The sequence below is a fragment of the Kogia breviceps genome, chromosome 8 (assembly GCF_026419965.1).
Source record: "Kogia breviceps isolate mKogBre1 chromosome 8, mKogBre1 haplotype 1, whole genome shotgun sequence".
Lineage (NCBI taxonomy): Eukaryota > Metazoa > Chordata > Mammalia > Artiodactyla > Physeteridae > Kogia > Kogia breviceps.
In genome coordinates this window covers 32,750,198-32,770,556 of record NC_081317.1, presented here as the reverse complement: position 1 = coordinate 32,770,556, position 20,359 = coordinate 32,750,198, and the positions used below count along the sequence as shown (strand labels likewise).

Here is a 20,359-nt window from a genome sequence, read left to right as displayed (position 1 = left end):
AACCTTCCTAATCAAAAAGCACTAGGTCCAGATGGTTGCACTGGTAAATTCTAACAACTATTTTGAGAAAAAATTATACCGATTCTTTACAGTCTCTTACAGAGGATAAGAGCAGAGGGAATATTTCCTAATTCTTTCTTTGAGATCAGGATTGTCCTAATACCAAAAACCAGACAAAAACTTTACAAGAAAACTACAGAACAACATCTTCCAGGGCTTCCCTGGTGGTGCAGTGGTTGAGAATCCGCCTGCCGATGCAGGGGACACGGGTTCGTGCCCTGGTCCGGGAAGATCCCACATGCCACGGAGCAACTAAGCCCGTGAGCCATGGCCGCTAGGCCTGCGCGTCCGGAGCCTGTGCTCCGCAACGGGAGAGGCCACAACAGTGAGAGGCCCGCATACCGCAAAAAAAAAAAAAAAGAACAACATCTTCCATAAATATAGATGCAAAACTCTTCAACAAAACATTAGCCAATTAAATCCAACAATGTATAAAAAGAATTATACACCATGACTAATTGGGATTTATCTCAAATATGTAAGCCTGGTTCAACACTAGAAAATCAATTCATATAATCCTTCATATCAATGGGCTAAAAAATTCAGATGATTATATCAATAGATACAGAAAAAATAATTTGACAAAATCCAGGACCCACTTATGATAAAACTCTCAGTAAACCAGGAATAGAGAGGAACTTTCTCAAGTTGATAAAAAAATATTTATTTAAAAACCTATGCTAACATCATATTTAATCATGAGAAACTCAAAGCTTTACCACTAAGATCAAGTACAGTGCAAGGATGTCTCCTCTTACCACTCCTTTTCAACATCATACTAGAAATCATAGCTAATACAATCAGACAAGAAAAGTAAATAAAACTATACAGATTTGGAAAGAGAAAACTGTCTTTGTTCACAGATGACATGATAATCTATGTAGAAAATCTGGAAGAATCTACCAGAAAACTCCTACAACTAATATGTGATTATAGCAAGGTTTCAGAATACAAGGTTAAGATACAAAAGTCAATCACTTTCCTATATATCATCAAAGAAAAAGTGGAACTTGAAATTAAAAACACAGTATCATTTATGTTAGCACCCCCCCAAATGAAATACATATAAAGCTAACAAAATATGCATAAGCTCTATACCAGGTAAACTACAAAACTGATGAATCAAATCAAAGAAGAGCTAAATAAAAGGAGGGACATTTCATGTTTATGGATAGGAAGACTCAGTATTGTCAGGACTTCAGTTCTTCCCAGCTTGCTCTATAAATTCATTGTAATCCCAATCAAAATCCCAGCAAGTTATTTTGTGGATACTGACAAACTGATTCTAAACTTTATTTGGGGGAGTTCCCTGGTTGCCTAGTGGTTAGGATTCCAGGCTTTCACTGCTGTGGCTCGGGTTCAATCCCTTCTTGGTCATGGAACTAGATCTCACATGCATGCCACAAATAAGAGTTTGCATACTGCAACTAGAGTCCACATGCTGCAACTAAGGAGCCCGCCTGACACAACTAAGGCCCAGTGCAACCAAATAAATAAATGTACAGTTCAATGATTTTAAAAAAGAAGATATACAGATGTTAAATAAGCATATGAAAAGATGCTCCACATCATATGTCAGCAGGGAAATGCAAAATAAAACAGCAATGATATACTACTACATGTCTATTGGAATGTCCAGAACACTGAAAGCATCAAATGCTCATGAGGATGTGGAGCAAAAGGAATTCTCATTCATTGCTGGTGGGAATACAAAATTGTACTGCCAATTTGGAAGACAGTTTGACAGTTTCTCACAAAACTGAACACATTTTACCATATATGACAGCATTTGTGCTCCTTTCAACCCAAAGGACTTGAAAATTTATGCCCAGACAAAAATCTCACATGGATGTTTATAGCAGCTTTATTTATTATTGGCAAATCTTGGAAGCAACCAAGATGTTCTTCAGTAGGTGAATGAATAAATAAACTGTGGTACTTCCAGGCAATGGAATATTATTCAGTACTAAAGAGAAATGAGCTATTAAGCTATGAAAAGATATGGAGAGATTTTAAACACATATTATTAAGTGAAAGAAGGCTATATACTGTATGATTCCAACTATATGAAATTCCAGTAAAGGCAAAACTATGGAGGCAGGGAAAAGATTAGTTGTTGCCAGGGGTTAGGGTAAGGGAATGGGTGAATAGGAAGAGCACAGAGGATTTTCACAGAGGGTATCATAATGATGGATACATGTAATGACACATCTTCCAAACTTATATAATGGACAACACCAATAGTGAACCCTAATGTAAACTATGGATTTAAGTGATTATGGTGTGTCAACTTAGTTTCTCAGTTGTAACAAATGTACAATTCTGGTGGAGGATATTGATGATGGCGGAGGTTATGCAGGTATGGGGGCAGGCAGTACATGAGAAATCTCTGTAGCTTTCTCTCAATTTTGCTAGGAAACTGAAACTGCTCAAAAATTTATGTTCTTTTAAAAAATTCCTTCTTTGTCCTTTTTAACATCCATGGGATCAGTAGTGATGTTCTCTCTTTTATTTCTGATACTAATAATTTTGTCCTCTCTCTCTTTTTCTTAGTCAGCTTAGCTAGAGACTTATCGATTCCATTGACCTTTTCAAAAAACAAGCTTTTGGTTTTGTTGAGTTACTCTACTCTATTAATATCCTGTTTTCAATTTTATTTATTTTTGCTCTTACTCTTATTTCTTCTCTTCTGCTTGCTTTAGTTTTACCTTACTCTTTTTCTTTAATTTCCTAAGGTGGAAGTATATATATTTTTAAACTTTATTAGTTATTTATTTTTACAGTAGGTCTTTGTTTGTTATCTACTTTAAATATAGTAGTATGTACATGTCAATCCCATACTCCCAATCTATCCCTCCCCCTCCCCCTTCCCCCCTGGTAACCATAAGTTAATTCTCTAAGTCTGTGAGTCTGTTTCTATTCTGTAAATAAGTTCATCTGTATTCATTTTTTTGATTTTTCATATAAGCAATATCATATGATACTTATCTTTCCCTGTCTGACTTATTTCCCTTAGTATGATAATCTCCAGGTCCATCCATGTTGCTGCAAATGTTATGATTTCATTCTTTTTAATGGCTGAGTAATATTCCATTGTATATATGTACCACATCTTCTTTATCCATTCATCTGTAGATGGATATTTAGGTTGTTTCCACGTTTTGGCTATTGTAAGCATTGCTGCAATGAACATTAGGGTGCATATTTCCTTTTGAACCATGTTTTCCTCCAGATATATGCCCAGGAGAGGGATTGCTGGATCATATGGTAGCTCTATTTTTAGTTTTTTAAGGAACCTCCATACTGTTCTCCATAGTGGCTGTACCAATTTACATTCCCACCAACACTGTAGGAGGTTCCCTTTTCTCCACACCCTCTCCACCATTTATTGTTTGTAGCTTTTTTAAACGATGGCCATTCTGACTGGTGCGAGGTGATATCTCATTGTAGTTTTGATTTGCATTTCTTTAATAATTAGTGGTATTGAGCATCTTTTCATGTGCCTCTTGGCCATCTGTATGTCTTCTTTGGAAAATTGTCTATTTAGGTCTTCTGCCCATTTTTTGATTGGGTTGTTTGTTTTTTTTGATATTGGGCAGCATGTGTTGTTTGTAAATTTTGGAGACTAATCCCTTGTTGGTCACATCATTTGCAAATATTTTCTCCCATTCTGTGGGTTGTCTTTTCACTTTGTTTGTGGTTTCCTTTGTCGTGCAAAAGTTTTTGAGTGTAATTAGGTCCCATTTGTTTACTTTTGGTTTTATTTCCATTACTCTGGGAGACAGCTAAAAAAGATATTGCTGCAATTTATGTCAAAGAATGTTCTGCCTGTGTTTTCCTCTAAGAGTTTTATAGTATTTGGTCTTACCTTTAGGCCTTTAATCCATTTTGAATTTAATTTTTGTATGGTGTTAAAGAATGTTCTAGTTTCATTGTTTTACATGTAGCTTCCTAAGGTAGAAGTTTAGATTATTGATTTTAGCTGTTTCTTCTCTCTTAATCTATGCATCTAATATCATAACTTTCCCTTTAAGCACTAATTTGCTGCATCTCATAAATTTTGATGAATTATACTTTCAAAATACTTTATTTTATTATTTTTATTTTTTTAACATCTTTATTGGAGTATAATTTTTTACAATGGTGTATTAGTTTCTGCCTTATAACAAAGTGAATCAGTTATATATATAAATATGTTCCCATATCTCTTCCCTCTTGCATCTCCCTCCCTCCCACCCTCTCTATACCACCCCTCTAGGTGGTCACAAACCACTGAGCTGATCTCCCTGTGCTATGCAGCTGCTTCCCACTAGCTATCTGTTTTACACTTGGTAGTGTATATATGTCCATGTCACTCTCTCACTTTGTCACAGCTTACCATTTCCCCCCCCCATATCCTCAAGTCCATTCTCTAGTAGGTCTGTTTCTTTATTCCCATTTTACCCCTAGGTTCTTCATGACATTTTATTTTCTTAGATTCCATATATATGTGTTAGCATATGGTATTTGTTTTTCTCCTTTTGACTTACTTCACTCTGTATGACAGACTCCAGGTCTATCCACCTCACTACAAATAATTCAGTTTCATTTCTTTTTTATGGCTGAGTAATATTACATTCTATATATGCACCACATCTTCTTTATCCATTTATCTGTTGATGGACACTTAGGTTGCTTCCATGTCCTGGCTATCGTAAATAGAGCTGCAGTGAACATTGTGGTACATGACTCTTTTTGAATTATGGTTTTCTCAGGGTATATGCCCAGTAGGGGGATTGCTGGGTCTTATGGTAGTTCTATTTGTAGTTGTTTAGAACCTCCATACTGTTCTCCATAGTGGCTGTATCAATTTACATTCCCACCAGCAGTGCAAGAGTGTTCCCTTTTCTCCACACCCTCTCCAGCATTTATTGTTTCTAGATTTTTTGTTGATGGCCATTCTGACTGGTGTGAGATGATATCTCATTGTAGTTTTGATTTGCATTTCTCTAATGATTAATGATGTTGAGCATTCTTTCATGTGTTTGTTGGCAATCTGTATATCTTCTTTGGAGAAATGTCTATTTAGGTCTTCTGCCCATTTTTGGATTGGGTTGTTTAGGGTTTTTTTGTTATTCAGCTGCATAAGCTGCTTGTAAATCTTGAAGATTAATCCTTTGTCAGTTGCTTCGTTTGCAAATATCTTCTCCCATTCTGAGGATTGTCTTCTGGTCTTGTTTATGGTTTCCTTTGCTATGCAAAAGCTTGTAAGTTTCATTAGGTCCCATTTTTTTGTTTGTTTTTATTTCCATTTCTCTAGGAGGTGGGTCAAAAAGGATCTTGCTGTGATTTATGTCATAGAGTGTTCTGCCTATGTTTTCCTCTAAGAGTTTGATAGTGTCTGGCCTTACATTTAGGTCTTTAACCCATTTTGAGTTTATTTTTGTGTATGGTGTTAGCGAGTGTTCTAATTTCATTCTTTTACATGTAGCTGTCTAGCTTTCCCAGCACCACTTATTGAAGAGGCTGTCTTTTCTCCACTGTATATTCTTGCCTCCTTTATCAAAGATAAGGTGACCATATGTGTGTGGGTTTATCTCTGGGCTTTCTATCCTGTTCCATTGATCAGTATTTCTGTTTTTGTGCCAGTACCATACTGTCTTGATTACTGTAGCTTTGTAGTATAGTCTGAAGTCAGGGAGCCTGATTCCTCCAGCTCCATTTTTGATTCTCAAGATTGCTTTGGCTATTCGAGGTCTTTTGTGTTTCCATACAAATTGTGAAATATTTTGTTCTAGTTCTGTGAAAAATGCCAGTCGTAGTTTGGTAGGGATTGCATTGAATCTGTAGATTGCTTTGGGTAGTAGAGTCATTTTCACAATGTTGATTCTTCCTATCCAAGAACATGGTATGTCTCTCCATCTATTTGTATCATCTTTAATTTCTTTCATCAGTGTCTTATAATTTTCTGCATACAGGTCTTTTGTCTCCTTAGGTAGGTTTATTCCTAGATATTTAATTCTTTTTGTTGCAGTGGTAAATGGGAGTGTTTTCTTAATTTCACTCTCAGATTTTTCATCATTAGTGTATAGCAATGCCAGAGATGTCTGTGCATTAATTTTGTATCCTGCTACTTTACCAAATTCATTGATTAGCTCTAGTAGTTTTCTGATAGCATCTTTAGGATTCTCTATGTATAGTGTCATGTCATCTGCAAACAGTGACAGCTTTACTTCTTGTTTTCTGATTTGGATTCCTTTTATTTCTTTTTCTTCTCTGACTGCTGTGGCTAAAACTTCCATAACTGTGTTGAATAATATTGGTGAGAGTGGGCAACCTTGTCTTGTTGCTGATCTTAGTGGAAATGGTTTCAGTTTTTCACCATGGAGGACAATGTTGGCTGTGGGTTTGTCATATATGGCCTTTATTATGTTGAGGAAAGTTCCCTCTATGCCTACTTTCTGCAGGGTTTTTATCATAAATGGGTGTTGAATTTTGTCAAAAGCTTTCTCTGCATCTATTGAGATGATCATATGGTTTTTCTCCTTCAGTTTGTTGATATGGTGTATCACGTTGATTGATTTGCGTATATTGAAGAATCCTTGCATTCCTGGAATAAACCCCACTTGATCATGGTGTATGATCCTTTTAATGTGCTGTTGGATTCTGTTTGCTAATATATATATATATTTTTTTTGCTATATGCGGGCCTCTCACTGTTGTGGCCTCTCCCGTTGTGGAGCACAGGCTCCGGACGCGCAGGCTCAGCGGCCATGGCTCACGGGCCCAGCCGCTCCGTGGCATGTGGGATCTTCCCGGACCGGAGCACGAACCCTTGTCCCCTGCATTGGCAGGCGGACTCTCAACCACTGCGCCACCAGGGAAGCCCTGTTTGCTAATATTTTATTGAGGATTTTTCCATCTATGTTCATCAGTGATATTGGCTTGTAGTTTTCTTTCTTTGTCACATCTTTGTCTGGTTTTGGTATCAGGGTGATGGTGGCCTTGTAGAATGAGTTTGGGCGTGTTCCTCCCTCTGCTATATGTTGGAAGAGTTTGAGAAGGATAGGTGTTAGTTCTTCTCTAAATGTTTGATAGAATTTGCCTGTGAAGCCATCTGGTCCATTTGCCTGTGAAGCTTTTGTTTGTTGGAAGATTTTTAAACAGTTTCAATTTCAGTGCTTGCGATTGGCCTGTTCATATTTTCTATTTCTTCCTGGTTCAGTCTTGGCACATTGTGCATTTGTAAGAATTTGTCCATTTCTTCCAAGTTGTCCATTTTATTGGCATACAGTTGCTTGTAGTAATCTCTAATAATCTTTTGTATTTCTGCAGTGTCAGTTGTTACATCTCCTTTTTCATTTCTAATTCTATTGATTTGAGTCTTGTCCCTTTTTTCTTGATGAGTCTGGTTAATGGTTTATCAATTTTGTTTATCTTCTCAAATAACCAGCTTTCATTTGTATTGATCTTTGCGATTGTTTCCTTCATTTCCTTTTCATTTATTTCTGATCTTATCTTTATGATTTCTTTCCTTCTGCTAACTTTGGGGGTATTTTGTTCTTCTTTCTCTAATTGCTTTAGGTGCAAGTTTACGTTGTTTATTTGAGATGTTTCCTGTTCCTTAAGGTAGGATTGTATTGCTATAAACTTCCCTCTTAGAACTGCTTTTGCTGCATCCCGTAGGTTTTGGATCGTCTTGTCTCCATTGTCATTTGTTTCTAGGTATTTTTTGATTTCCTCTTTGATTTCTTAAGTGATCACTTGGTTATTAAGTAGCGTATTGTTTAGCCTCCATGTGTTTGTATTTTTTACAGACCTTTTCCTGTAATTGATATGTGGTCTCATAGTGTTGTGTTCGGAAAAGATACTTGATACAATTTCAATTTTCTTAATTTACCAAGGCTTGATTTGTGACCAAAGATATGATTTATCCTGGAGAATTTTCAATGAGCACTTGAGAAAAATGTCAAAATACTTTAAAGTTTTCTCTTAAGACTTTTTTGATACATGTGTTATTTAGCAGTGTGTTGCAAAGTCTCCAAAAAGTTTGGGATTTTTCAGCTCCTTTGTTGTTGCTGATTTCTTGTTTAATTCCACTGTTGTCTAAGAACATACCTCATTGAATTTGTATTCCTGTAAATTTTGTTAAGACCTGTTTAATGGCCTAGAATGTGATCTATCTTGGTGAATGTTCCATGTGAGCTTGAGTTCAATGTGTATTCTGCTGTTGTTTGATGAATTTTTTATAAATGTCTATTATGTCCAGTGGGTTGATGATGCTGGTGAGTTCAAATATATCATTACTGATTTTATGCCTATAGGATCTTTCAATTAGTGAGAGAGGAATACTGAAGTCTCCAATAGTAACAGTGAATTTGACTACTTCTTTTTTCAGTTCTACCAGTTTTTTTTCCAGTTTCATTGAGAAATAATTGACACACATCGCTGTATAAGTAAGTTCAACGTGTACAGTATGGTGGTTTGATTTACATATATTGTGAAATGATTAGCACAATAAGGTTAAGTTAACATCTATCATCTCACATAGATACATAAATAGAAACGAAAAAAGCAATCTTTAAATTTATAAATATTATGAGATGAAAATTTAATACCTCCTCCTCTCATTCCTCATCTTCTATCCGAAAATTTTATCATACTTTAAATTATATCAATAATTAGTGTTTGAATCATTATAACAATGTAAATATAGTTCACTGCAGAATATTTTAGAATACTGTGATTATATATCCTTTAAAAAAATCAAAGTATAATTGACCTACAGTACTATATTAGTTCCAGGTACACACCTCAGTGATTCAATATTTCTGTACATTACAAAATGATCACCACAGTAAGTCTAGCTACGATCAGTGACCATACAAAGTTATTACAATATTATTGACTATTTTCCCACTGCTGTACATTTCATCCCCATGACTCAGTTATTTTGTAACTAGAAGTTTGTACCTCTTAATCTCCTTCACCTATTTCACTCAACCCCCCATCCTCCTCTCCTCTGGCAAACATCTGTTTGTTCTCTGTATCTATGAGTCTTTCTGGTTTGTTTTTTGTTGTTGTTCATTTGTTTCAGATTCCACATATAAGTGAAATCATACAATATTTGTCTTTGTCTGATTTATTTCACTTAGCATAATACCCTCAAGGCCCATCCATGTTGTTGCAAATGGCAAGATTTCATTCTTTTTTATGGCTGAGTTGTATTCGATTGTATGTATATGTGTCTTTGTGAATATATAGATATTCATACGTCTTCTTTATCCATTCAACCTATTGAGGGACATTTAGGTTGCATCCATATCTTGGCTATTGTAAATAATGCTGCTATGAACATTGGGGTACATGTATCTTTTTGAAGTAAGTTTTTTCTTTTTCTTCAGATTTATACCCAGAAGTAGAATTGCTGGATCATATAGTAGCTTTTTTTAAAAAAATAAATTCATTTATTTTATTTGTTTATTTTTGGCTATGTTAGGTCTTTATTGCTGGGCGTGGGCTTTCTCTAATTGCAGTGAGCAGGGGCTACTCTTCATTGCAGAGCAGGTACTTAGATGTGTGAGCTTCAGTAGTTGTGGTGCATGGGCTCAGTAGTTGTGGCTTGTGGGCTCTAGAGCACAGGCTCAGTATTTGTGGCCCATTGGCTTACTTGCACCATGGCACGTGGGATTTTCCTGGACCAGGGCTTGAACCTGCGTCCCCTGCATTGGCAGGAGGATTCTTAACCACTGTGCCACCAGGGAAGATCCATATGGTAGTTTTATTTTTAGTTTTTTGAGGAACCTCCATACTGTTTTCCTCAGTGGCTGCCCCAATTTACATTCCCACCAACAGTGTACAAGTGTTCCTTTTTTCTCCATATCTTTGCCAACATTTGTTATTTGTGTTCTTTTTGATTGTAGCCATTCTGACAGGTGTGAAGTGGTATCTTATTGCAATTTTGATTTGTATTTCTCTGATGATTAGTGATGTTGAACATATTTTCCTGTGCCTGTTAGCCATCTGTAAGTCTTCTTTGGAAAAATGTCTATTCAGATCTTCTGCCCCTTACCCCCTTTTATTTTTTGGCCATGCCACATGGATTGCATGATCTTAGTTCCCCAACCAGGGATTGAACCCTGGCCCAAGGCACCAAGTCCTAACCATTGGACCACCAGGGAATTTCCCTCTGCCCATTTTTAGATTGGGTTGTTTGTTTGTTTTTTGATAGTGAGTTTTATATATTTTAGATATTAACCCCTTATCAGCAATATCATTTGCAAATATATTCACCCATTCAGTAGGTTGTCTTTTAATTTTTTTAAAAGATTTTTTTAAATGTGGATCATTTTTAAAGTCTTTATTGAATTTGTTACAATATTGCTTCTGTTTTATGTTTTGGTGTTTTGGTCATGAGGCATGTGGGATCTTAGCTCCCCAACCAGAGATTGAACCTGCACCCCAGCACTGGAAGGCAAAGTCTTAACTGCTGGACCACCAGGGAAGTCCCCTCTTTTCAATTTTTTGATGGTTTCCTTTGCTGTGCCAAACCTCTAGCTTTATTTTGATTAATGTTAACATGCTATATCTTTCTCTGTTACTTTAATTTGATCTATTTGTGTCTTAAAATTTTTTTTTGTTTAGTTTGAATCCACAGCTTTATTTAGAAATAATTAATATATAACTATGTAAACTTTAGATGTACCGTGTAATGATTTGATACACCTATATTTTAGAAAATGATTACTACACAAGATTAGTTAATACATCCATCATCTCACACAATTACAGTTTTTTATTGTGATATAACGGACATATAACACATCAGTTTCAGGTGTACAACATAATGATTTGATATATATGTATACATACATATATACATATATATACATATATATATATAACAAAATGATCACTATTATAAGTCTAACTACATCCATTACCACACAGTAACAATTTTTTTCTTGTGATGAGAACTTTTAATATCTACCCTCAGCAACTCTCAAATATACAGTACACTATTATTAACTATTTTCACCATACTGTACATTATGTCCCCAGGACTCATTTATTTTATAATTGGAAGTTTGTACCTTTTTAAAAAAATAAATGTATGTATGTATGTATTTATTTATGGCTGCATTGGGTCTTTGTTGTTGTGTGCGTGCTTTCTGTAGTTGTGGCTAGCAGGGGCTACTCTTCATTGCAGTGCATGGGCTTCTCATTGCGGTGACTTCTCTTGCTGTGGAGCACTGGCTCTAGGCATGTGGGCTTCAGTATTTGTGGCACACGGGCTCAGTAGTTGTGGCTCACGGACTCTAGAGTGCAGGCTCAGTAGCTGTGGTGTATGGGCTTGGTTGCTCCATGGCATGTGGGATCTTCCTGGACCAGGGCTCAAACCCATGTCCCCTGCATTGGCAGGCAGATTCTTAACCACTGAGCCACGAGGGAAGTCCCAGAAATTTGTTCCTTTTGACTCCCTTCACCTCATTCAACCACCCCACCCCCATGGCTGGCAACTACCAATTTGTCTGAGTTCAATTTTTTCCTTCTTTCTTTTTAAAATTTTCAAATATAAGTGAGATCATACAGTATTTGTCTTTCTCTGTTTGACTTATTTCACTTAGCATAATGCCTTCAAGGTCCATTCATGATGTTGCAAATGGCAGGGTTTCCTTCTTTTTATGGCTAATAATTTTCCATTATATATACATATGAAGGTCTATACAGATCCTTTACCCATTATTTAATTGAATTATGTCTTTTTGCTATTGACTTGTATGAGTTCTTTATATATTTTGGATATTAATCCCTTGTCAGAAATAATTGATATATAACATTGTATAAGTTTAAAGTGTACATTTCTCTCTACCTGGAGATAGTAGTGGATTTCACAGGTTAAATTCTCCCCCCTTTGCTGCCCCCCTACTCCCTCCCAGACTTTATATTCCAATGGTAAGTAAGGTTTTGTTACATGTACTTCTGACCAACTGGCTGTAAATCAGAGGTTCCTGTGATTTCCTCCTTGGTTTCCATTAATTTGCTAGAGTGGCTGACAGAACTCAGAGAGACATTTTACTTACAAGATTACCAGTTTATTATAAAAGGGCAAGGTATGGGGAATAAGCACTGCACTTCCATGTCCTCTCTGAGAGCGTCACTCTTCCCACATCTCCATGTGTTCACCAATTCAGAAACTCTCTGAACCCCACCCTTTTGGATTTTTATGGAGGTGTCATTTCAAGGACATGATTGATTAAATTGTTGGCCACTGGTGCTTGATTCAGACTCTCTCCCCTCCCTGGAGGTCAGTGGGGTGAGACTGAAAGTTAGGTAGGAGGTCAGGGGCCCCTGATTAGCTCCCCTGATAACTAGCCCCCATCCTTAGGTGTTTTCCCAAAGTCACCTCATTAACATAACAAAAGACAACTTTTTCATGCTTATCACTCAGGAAATTCCAAATGTTTTAGCAGCTTTGTGCCAGGAATGGGGTGACAAAGACCAAATATATATATTTCTTTTTATAAATCACAATGTCACAGCTTCCAAAACATTTGTTGTGTTACCGAGTCTAAGCTTGTACTGCTTCCCCACAATAGACCAATATGTCGAGAGACAAGGTATTGGGGCAAGGAATAGCGACTTTATTTGCAAAGTCAGAAAATCGAGAAGATGGCTGGCTAATGTCTTAAAGAAACATCTTAACTTGGAATAGAATTCAGGCTTCTTTTACTTTAAGGGAAAGGGGAAGCAGGAGGATTCAAGATTAAAGGGTAAAAGTGGAGTGCAGACTTCTTGAAGTCACCTGGCCTTCAAGGGAAGCATAACATTTCTTTGTCCTTCTGCTTGCTCATGTAGGCTGGATCACAATCCTCCTGTAAAAACTTAAAATTGTTAGCAGTTATTTTTACTCTACCATTCTTATCTCTGCTTATTAGCAAGATTTCTGGGCTGAAAGAGAACTTATCTACAACAAGTAGTAGCCATAACTAGCTCGGGACCAGGGGATGGAAACTTTCCTCAGGAAACTTAATGAGCTATTTGGGCACAAGCAATATTTCTCTAATATTTAACTCTTTATGTGCAGGACTAGAGTAATAGAGTATAAGCTAAAAAATGAGGGTGTTCCAACATGGTGTTAGTTCCAACATGGTGTTAGTTCTGTTCTTCCTCTGTTACAGTTGGAAAGACTATCCGTCTGCCATTGAATTGCTTTTGCACCTTTGTCAAAAATCAGTTGGCTGAGGCTTCCCTGGTGGCGCAGTGGTTGAGAATCCGCCTGCTGATGCAGGGGACACGGGTTTGTGCCCCGGTCCGGGAAGATCCCACATGCCACGGAGCGGCTGGGCCCGTGAGCCATGGACGCTGAGCCTGCGTGTCCGGAGCCTCTGCTCCGCAACGGGAGAGGCCACAACACTGAGAGGCCCGTGTACCACCAAAAAAAAAAAATCAGTTGGCTGTACTTGTGTACTATATCTGGGTTCCCAATTTTTTTCCTTTGAACTGTCTGTCTCTTTGCTAATACCACACTGTCTTGATTACTGTAGCTATATAATAAGTCTAAAAAATGAGTAGAATGATTTCCAAATCATTTTGTCTCAAAATTATTTTATTGAGCTGGCTGGGTCTTCCAGGGCTAGGTAGAATTAGAGTGGTGAGAACAAACATATTTGCCTTGTTCCCAAACTTAGGGGGAAAGCATTCAGTCTTTCATAATTTAATTTGATATTAGCTATGGTATGCGGGCCTCTCACTGTTGTGGCCTCTCCCGTTGCGGAGCACAGGCTCCGGACTCACAGGCCCAGCGGCCATGGCTCACGGGCCCAGCCGCTCCGCGGCACGTGGGATCCTCCCGGACCGGGGTACGAACCCGTGTCCCCTGCATCGGCAGGCGGACTCTCAACCACTGCGCCACCAGGGAAGCCCCCACCTCTACTCTTAATTCCTGACAGTTAAAAGAAAACAAGATATGACTGTTCAACTTTATCAAATGCCTTTTCTGCATCAATTGATATGATCATGTGATATCTTTGATTTTATCCTGTTAATATGATGGATTACAATGATTGAGTACATTGGTTTAATTTAATCCATGACTTAATAAACACCACTTGGTAATAGTGTGTGATTATTTTTATATATTTGTTAAAAACAAAATAGCAGGCCCAAAATGGAGTCACTTATGCTAAACCTCATGTCACCAAACTGACACATACATTACTTACAGTTTCAGCTCTCCAAGAAATAAAATCTTAAACCAGTCAATACGAATCACCTGATCAACACTTGTTAGGTAATCTGCCTGATAGGCCCCTGTCATTCCCTAAAGGAAAGTAATCTTGCAATAACCAATCTGCTTTCTGCCTAATATAAATAACTTCCTTGTTTCTGCTCTCTTCTGCCCATAAAAAAATTTCATTTTGCACAGCTTCTCTGAGCTCCTTTCTATCTGCTACATTGGATGCTGTCAGATTCATGAATTGTTGAATAAAGCCAATAAGATCTTTAAAATTTACTCAGCTGAATTTTATTTTTAACATATTTAAAAATTCTATTTGCTAATACTTTGTTAAGGATTTTTTCCTTGTCAACATTCATGAAGTATATTGATCTGTATTCTTTTTTTGTTTTTCTGGTACTGTCTTTCATTTTGGTATCAGGGCAATACTGGCCTCATGAAGTTAGTTGGAATGTGTTCCTTTTAATTGTTTGTTCTGAAAGAGATTGTGTAGAATTTGTGTTAATCTTTAAATGTTTGTTAGACATCTCCAATGAAGACATCTGGGCCTGAAGATTTCATTTTCAGATGTTTAAATTTTGACTTCAATTATAGAGCTACTCAACATATTTATTTCTTGCTATGAAAGTTGTTGGAGTTTGTGCTTTTATGAGGGAGTATAATTGCTTTACAATGGTATGTTAGTTTCTGCTTTATAACAAAGTGAATCAGCTATACATATACATGTATCCCCCTATACCCTCCCTCTTGCATCTCCCTCCCACCCTCCCTATCCCACCCCTCTAGGTGGTCACAAAGCACCAAGCTGATCTCCCTGTGCTATGCAGCTGCTTCCCACTAGCTATCGATTTTACATTTGGTAGTGTATATATGTCCATGCCACTCTCTCACTTTGTCCCAGCTTTCCCTTCCCCTTCCCCGTGTCCTCAAGTCCATTCTCTAGTAAGTCTGCGTCTTTATTCCCATCCTGCCCCTAAGTTCTTCATGACCATTTTTTTTTTAGATTCCATATATATGTGTTAGCATATGATGTTTGTTCTTCTCTTTCTGACTTACTTCACTCTGTATGACAGACTCTAGGTCCATCCACCTCACTACAAAATAACTCAATTTCGTTTCTTTTTATGGCTGAGTAATAGTCCATTGTATATACGTGCCACATCTTCTTTATTCATTCATCTGTCGATGGACACTTAGGTTGCTTCCATGTCCTGGCTACTGTAAATAGAGCTGCAATGAACATTGTGGTACAAGACTCTTTTTGAGTTATGGTTTCCTCAGGCTATATGCCCAGTAGTGGGATTGCTGGGTCATATGGTAGTTTTATTGGTATTCTCTTTTTATTCTTTTGTTATCTATAGGATCTACAGTGGTATCTTACATTTCATTCTTGGTTTTGGTAACTTATGTCTCCTCTAGAGGCTTGTCGATTTTATCACACTTCCCATAGAACTAGCTTATTGTTTTGTTTTCTGTATTGTTTATTCTTTTTTCAATTTTATTGTTTTTTGCTCATATTTTTATTATTTACTTCCTTCTTCTTGTTTTTTTTTTTCTCTTCCTCTTCTAGTTTATTAATGTGGGAACTTAGGTTATTGATTCAAGAATTTTCTTCTTTTCTAATGTAAACATTTAGCAGTATAAAATTCCTCTCACCACTACTTTACTTGCCAACTACAAATTTTGATACATTTTGTTTCCACTTTCATTCATTTCAATATATTTATAAAATTTCCTTGAGTCTTCTCTTTTGACCCATGGATTATTTAGAATTGTGTTGTTTAATTTACAAGTGTTAATTTCCCATTGTCTTTCTGTTACAGATTTCTTGTTTGAGTCTATTGTGTCCAGAGAACATACTATTGATGGAGAAAATTTTCACATACTGAGGTATGGAGAAGTCATTTTGGCTGATACATGGTTCAGCCTGGACTTTGGGTGAACTAAAGCAGCCTGACTCATAGCCTGTCAAGTACACACAGTGCACCTGCTTTAACCATTAAGGTAAAGAATGTCTGTTTCAAAGATAAGGATAAATAACTCCCTTCCTATAGCATCCAATGTTAACATTCCCTCGAAGGTAAAGTTCCCTTTCCAGACACCAGGGTCCTGTATATTACATATACACCTGTCTTGCTGTATATGTAATAAATCTGTCTCTTTCAAAAGCTTGAAGGAATATACCCCTGTCATGTTTGATGTATGCTTTTTGATCTGATAAGGTTTAAGTTTATGCTAAAACCATGCTTCAGGGGAGTGGTTCCTCAGAGCTATCTGAGAAGCTGTCTCCTGGGCTACAGTTCTCAGTTTGGCTCAACTAAAACTCTTTTATATTCCTATCTTAGATTGTTTACTTATTATTTCCATCAATACTCTCTAAGATTTCAGTTCTATTAAATTTGATAAGATTTGTTTTACAGCTCAGCTTATGGTATCCCTTGGTAAATGCTCCATAGGTGCTTGCATAGCATGTTTATTCTACTGTTTGGGAATGGAGTGTTTAATAATTGCTGATTAGATATTATTGTTTGACGGTGTTTGAAGCCACTGGAGTAGAGGAAAGGCCTGGGGCTGCTTGGGGTGACCAACTCTGGTCACCCAGAGCTCTGGGTTGTTCCTGGCTTAATTCCAGGATACATACCTCTGGTCCGCCTTTCCTCCTGACAACTCTTAACTACACACAAGTCTACGTCACTTCAACATGGCCGCCCACAGGCCTGAGTGACTACAGGGGCGCTGCCATAATGACTTCAAATTTAAGACATTTAGAGAGGGGCGGGGTTCGGCAGAGCGCCATGTTGGATACTGGCAAGTTTTGGCAAAGAAGCCGCTACTGAGCATGCGCACACCCAGAGGCGCCTAAGGAATTCCGCAAGGACAGGGAGGTATCCAGAAAAAGGAAGTGGGTGCTGTTGTCGTTCCAGTGATTAAATGCCCACTGTCTTGAAAGAGCGTGGGTGAGGCGCTGGTGAGTGCAGGGAGTTTCCGAGGGCTGAGTGCAGAGGTGTCTCTGATGTCCATGAAGAACAATCGGGTCAGTGATGGAGGCGGTCAGTGAATGGAATAATAGGGGTCGCTGTGGTCTTGATGGTGGCTTCCCGGCGGATTGATAGTGGGGTCTTTAATGGTGGATCCGCGGAGACATGGGGTGGGAGTGATGGGGTCTATGATGGTGGATTCCCAGGCGGAGTGATGGGGGTCTGTGGGATCTTTGATGTTGGATCTGTGGACGGATTCCCGGAGTCTGTGGGGGGTGGGGAGGATAACTGTGGGGCCTGAGTAATGAAGGCTCTGAGGGGGAAGGATGCTAGATCTTCATTGATTTCCTCTCTTTTTTCTGCTTACTGGTTTGTTTCTATTTCTGATATTCTAAAAGTTGTCGATGAAAATAATAAATACATAATCATAATAGGAGTAGAAAAGAGTTTTATTTGAGCCAAACTGAGGACTGTAGCCCAGGAGATAGCGTCTCAGAAGGGTCTGAGGAACCTCTGGGTTGAAGCATGATTTTCAGCATAGTTTTATACCTTATCAGAACAAAAATCATACATCAAACATAACAGGGATATATTCCTTCAAGGTTTTGAGAGAACCAGATTTAGTACATATAAAGTGAGACAGCAGGACCCTGGTGTCTAGGAAGGAGATGCCATGGGAAGGGAGTTATTTATTTTTATCTTCGAAACAGACTTCTTTAATGGTTAAAGCAGATGTGCTGTGTGTGTTCACACAAGTTCAGGCAGAACCATGTAAAAGCCAGAATGACTTCCCCATACCTCAGTATGTGAAAATTTTCTTTATCGTTATCATGGTACACTTTGCTAGAGATTTTTTGATCCTTCTATATCCAGATTATTAGCTACTGTGTCATTCCTAATATTTATGTATCATTTCTCTTTCCCTTTTTTATTACCAGTCATCTCAAGGTTTACTTTATTGCTCATTTTGAAGTACCGATTGTGTTTATACTCTCTTCTGTTTTTATATTAATTTTACCTTTTTCTTTTTATACAGTTTCTCTTTTATCTCCATTTTATGTAAATTGTCATTCCCTTATTTTCCCAGTTTTATACTGGATACGTTTAGGGGTATAAAGTTTCTTTTATATACATCTTTATCTCTGAAATGTATAATTTCAGTTTGATGTTCCACTTTGATCCTGAGTTATTGGAATTTCTTCATTCCCAAACTATTGATATGTTTTAATTGTTTATTTTAAATTTTATTATATTGTCATAAACTGTAGACTACAAAGTCTCAACTTTTAAAAATTTATCAAGATTTTTCTTGAAGACAAGTTACACAAGTTACATTGAACTTTGTTCAATGGCTATAGGAGAAAGTATATTTTCTGTTTGTGTGGTACAAACTTCTCTTAATGTATATTAAATATAGCCTGTTAGTATTTTTCAAGTTTTTTTCTTTCCTATTTTTGGTCTACTTGATTCATCGTATTCTGAAAAAGATATAATAATAATCTCTCACTAATAATTCACTTTGTAGTTCTAGGTGCTTTTTTGCTAGCTTTATTTGTGTGTGTTTGGGGGAGAGACATACATAAACCTAATGGTTAATGCATTTTGTATTTTTTTTTCATTTATTGGATGCTATTATTTTAGGATCCCTCTTTTCAAAAAAAAGCAATTTCAATTTTGAATTTCACTTTGGTATTTATACTGCTATCCCTGCTTTCATTTTCACTTCATTTGGATGATTTATCTTTGCCCAGGGCTTTATTTTTTATTTCTATTTGCCTCATTGTTTAGGTTAACTACTTATAATAGATACATTTTGTTTTTCTCAAATCCAACCTATAACCTAGTCTTTGTTTGTCAATAGGAAAATTTTACCTTTTCAGTTTAGTGTAATAATGATTTGCCTGATTTTTATACCTTCTGTTTTAATGTTTACTATTTATTTTAACTCATTTTCTTTTCCTTTTCATACTTTTATTGGATTGATGAAATTTCTGTTCATTGTTTCCATTCTACACAGTTAAAAATGTTTTGTCATAGGATAATATTAATTTTCTGTTTAATGGCCTTCTTATCATATCATCATCATCTTTTTTAATAATTATATATCACTTGCAAAAATTATTGCTGAACAATTTTTCTATTTGCTGTTTCTCATCTGATTTATTTTACATTTATTTGGAATACTTTTGTGGGTATTTTCCTCAGGTAATGATAAGAGATATTCTGCAAGTGCTTTTATTTCTGAAAATGTCTTTGGCCCTAACAGAGAAGTGGTCCTTTAGATGCTACTTCTGATGTCAGTTAGCGTTCATTACTGCAGATGGGGCATCTTGATTTTCTTAATTCTTTTTCTGTAAATAATCTGTTCTTTCACACATGATTTAGATTTAGATGTGTTGTAGATTTTAAAATGTACTTTTAAAATTCAAGAGTATTCCTAGATTTGTTCACTGATTGAGTTCCAACTGGTGTGCATGTTTGCGTGTAAATTTTTTGGAAAGGCTAATGGTGTAGGCCTAAGTGAATGGTGTGGATAGTGGTAGGAGTCCTTGGGTGATTTCTCAGAGTCCATCTCAGGTGCAGGTATGTCTGGAATTGGAGTCTTGGTATCACTGATGGAGATGCATTGTGGGTAGTGTGGACAAAGAACACTGCCTGCCATTTCAGTAAACAAAGTATGGTGTGGCTGTCAAGCCATCAGCCACTGCAGCCACCCCCAACTGTGCATCCTGAGGGGAATCCAGAATGGGGAAAAGCAGGATATTGGCCCTAGATAGTTAGATGCATGTCAAAGGAATGATTTCAGTGAGCCCAGATTCTTACATCTCCCATATATAGGAAAGTGCTAAATTCATTAACTTAAGATGTCTGGATTTTCTTTAATTGACAGTAATCTTTTGATGTTCCAATTAGATGGGTTTGGTTTTGTTTTGTTTTGCAAAATATATTCTGGCTCCTCCCTTACTTCTTTGGAACAGTCCCTCAGAGCTATCTGTAAGTAGCTGTCTGTAAGTAAGTCTGCCGAATAAATATAATAATCCTCACCTTTTAGGCTGAGCATTTTTTTTTCAGTCGACAGTAGTGATAAAAGTGTGGAGGCCAG

At 37.0% G+C, this 20,359-nt stretch overlaps 1 protein-coding gene across 3 annotated transcripts in view; it reads left to right on the top strand.

Moving 5' to 3' along the window:
• The window catches only part of ZNF484 (zinc finger protein 484), a 77,463-nt gene that overhangs the window by 29,923 nt on the left and 27,181 nt on the right, over window positions 1-20,359 (top strand). Inside the window, exon 1 of one of the 3 annotated variants that reach the window (XM_059072411.2) lies at window positions 17,108-17,246. The exons of 1 other annotated variant lie outside the window; for it this stretch is intronic. The gene's annotated coding sequence lies outside the window, so the exon portion shown is untranslated. Of the gene's footprint in view, window positions 1-17,107; window positions 17,247-20,203; window positions 20,251-20,359 lie in introns of those variants that run through there. One more of the 3 variants, XM_067041115.1, reaches the window with a different exon arrangement.